General features: G+C 33.4%; 1 protein-coding gene across 9 annotated transcripts in view; it reads right to left on the bottom strand.

Annotated features, from left to right (window-relative positions):
- farp1 (FERM, RhoGEF (ARHGEF) and pleckstrin domain protein 1 (chondrocyte-derived)) overlaps positions 1-2,500 on the bottom strand; it is a 145,136-nt gene that overhangs the window by 7,555 nt on the left and 135,081 nt on the right. Inside the window, exon 24 of one of the 9 annotated variants that reach the window (XR_015476065.1) lies at positions 1-2,500. This exon is cut by the window's left edge and continues 108 nt beyond it; it is cut by the window's right edge and continues 171 nt beyond it. The exons of the other annotated variants lie outside the window; for them this stretch is intronic. The gene's annotated coding sequence lies outside the window, so the exon portion shown is untranslated. 9 annotated transcript variants of the gene reach the window in all.

Below are 2,500 nucleotides of genomic sequence, written 5' to 3'. Positions count from 1 at the left end.
GACTGAACTCCAGTCGTCTGATACACACACACACACACACACACACACACACATACACACACACACACACACACACACACACACACACACACACACACAGAGAAGCACACAAGAAGAAGAAGAGAAACACACACTGAGACACACAGAGACACACACAGGAACAGATACGAAGAGGAAACTCCAGCAGATGACAGATGAGGAGCTGAAAACACCAAACACACACTGATCAGCCACATGTCTTTCAGTCACTGGAGGACAAATATATCATATTAATGTGCAAAGGTTTACTTCATTATATTCAGATTTCATAGTCCATGAGCGTTAGCTTGTTTGCTAGTTTTTAATCTTGTGAAAAAGTTAGTACACCCTATAATTGAATTTCATCTCTTTGTTTCCCAGTTTATTTATAAAAAAATCAGCTTATTATTTCTTACATGTCTGAACATATTATGATTTAATATGCTATTTAACATGTTGCTAGCATGGTTCTAATATTTAACACATTGCTAGCAAAGCTGAACATGTTGCTTGTACATTTCTAAGATGTTTTGTCACATGACTGACAAGGAAAATAAATCAAATAAATCTGCCAAAATCCACTCCATCATATTCAGGTTACATATAGAGCCCTTGAATGATAGTTTGTGCCTCAATGCTAACACATTTACATTAATCGTGTGAAAAAGTTAGCTCATCTTTTTTTCAGAATATTTATAAAAACATGCTTATTTATTATTTTTAACATTTCTGAACATGAAATTTATTTGTATTAACTTGTTTTTAGCATGTTTCTAACATTTTAACGCATAGCTAGGATAACTGAAAATGTTGATTGATTGTACATTTCTAACATGTTTTAGCACATGGCTAACATGTTTTGACGTCAAAATGCTAAGTATGTAGTTAGCATATTTTAACAATGTTAAAGTGAATAAGCAGGTTTCTAGCTCTGGTTGGCACACATAGCTAGCATGATTTTTTTTGAGCATGAATTTGTACCATATTGCTAACCTTTTAAAATGTTACTAACATTAATATGTTGTGAAATTTGATTGAACATATTTAAACATGTTGATATGTCTCAGAATGTTGTGATGCTTCTAGTAGGTTTTAACATGAGGCTAATTGCTAACAATTTATTTAGCAAAATGTTAGCAGGAATTTCCATGTTGTAGCCAAGTAACATCTAAAGCATGAATTACCATGTTAGCATGAATATAAAACATGAATCACCATGTTGTTAGCATGTTTTTAACATGCTGCATACATTTTTTAAATGTAACTAACAAATCAACATGCCGGCAATTTGACAGACGTTTTTAGCTAGTTTTAGGACAAGGCTAACAAATTAGCATTTTGCTAGCATGTTTTTATTAACGAAATGTTAGAAGGATTTTCATGTTGTAGCCAAGTAACATCCAAAGCATGTTTTAGCACATGGCTAACACCAATTACCATTTTGTTAGCATGTTTGTAACATATTGGATAATTTTTTTTAAATGTTACTAATGAACCAACATGTTGTGAATTTGTCAAAGACGTTTCTAGTGAGTTATAAGACAAAGCTAACAAATTAGCATTTTTGCTAGCATGTTTCTAACATGTTTTATAGCAAAATGTAAGCAGGAATTTCCAAGTTCTATAGGCAAGGACCGGCTTAAACATGTTTTAGCAAATGGCAAACATGAATCACCATGTGGTTAGCTTGTTTACATTCTTTAAACTGTTACTAGCAACATGTTGTCAATTTGGTTAGACATTTTTAGCAAGTTTTTGGACAAGGCAAACAAATTACCATTTTGATAATATCTTTCTAACATGTCTTTTAACAAAATGTTAGCAGGAATTTCCATGTTGTAGCCAGGTAACATCTCAAGCATGTTTTAGCATGTGGCTAAAATGCATCACCATTTTGTTAGTATGTTTATAACACAATGCTTACTATTTGTAATTAACATGTTACTAACAAATTGACAACATATTTTAACATGTTTACAACTCAGAATGTTTCAAGAACATTTCTAGTAAGTTTTAGCACCAGGCTTAATTTGTATTTTGCTAGCATGTTTCAAACATGTCCCATCAAAATGCTAACAGTAATTTCCAGCCAGGCATGTTTTAGCACTCGGCTAACATTTTGCTAAAACGAATCTCTTCTAAAATATGAGGATGCTGCTTTTCAGTTAACTGATCTTGTATCCAGCTCATTTTATTAATATTTAAGTGGATAATAACAGAAAATACTAAATGTCTCATTATTTCTGCACCCTCACAGTAAGCATCTGAATCTGCTAATGCTTTTAGATACAAATGAAACGCTCTGCTTTACTGAACACGTTTAATTTCAGAACTACAAGAGTGTAAATGTGGAAACGGTGCATGAACTCCATGTGGGACCAATTAGGAGAAAAACAGCAGAAGCTCCAGAGGAAACAGAGACAGAGGTTAAACACAGACACACACAGAGAGAGACAGGTTTTCTGAAGGCGACGGCTGCGCT

The sequence above is a fragment of the Danio rerio genome, chromosome 1 (genome assembly GCF_052040795.2).
Source record: "Danio rerio strain M-AB ecotype USA chromosome 1, GRCz13ab, whole genome shotgun sequence".
Lineage (NCBI taxonomy): Eukaryota > Metazoa > Chordata > Actinopteri > Cypriniformes > Danionidae > Danio > Danio rerio.
Note: the sequence above shows the minus strand (reverse complement) of the source record. Positions and strands in the feature narration are given on the sequence as shown.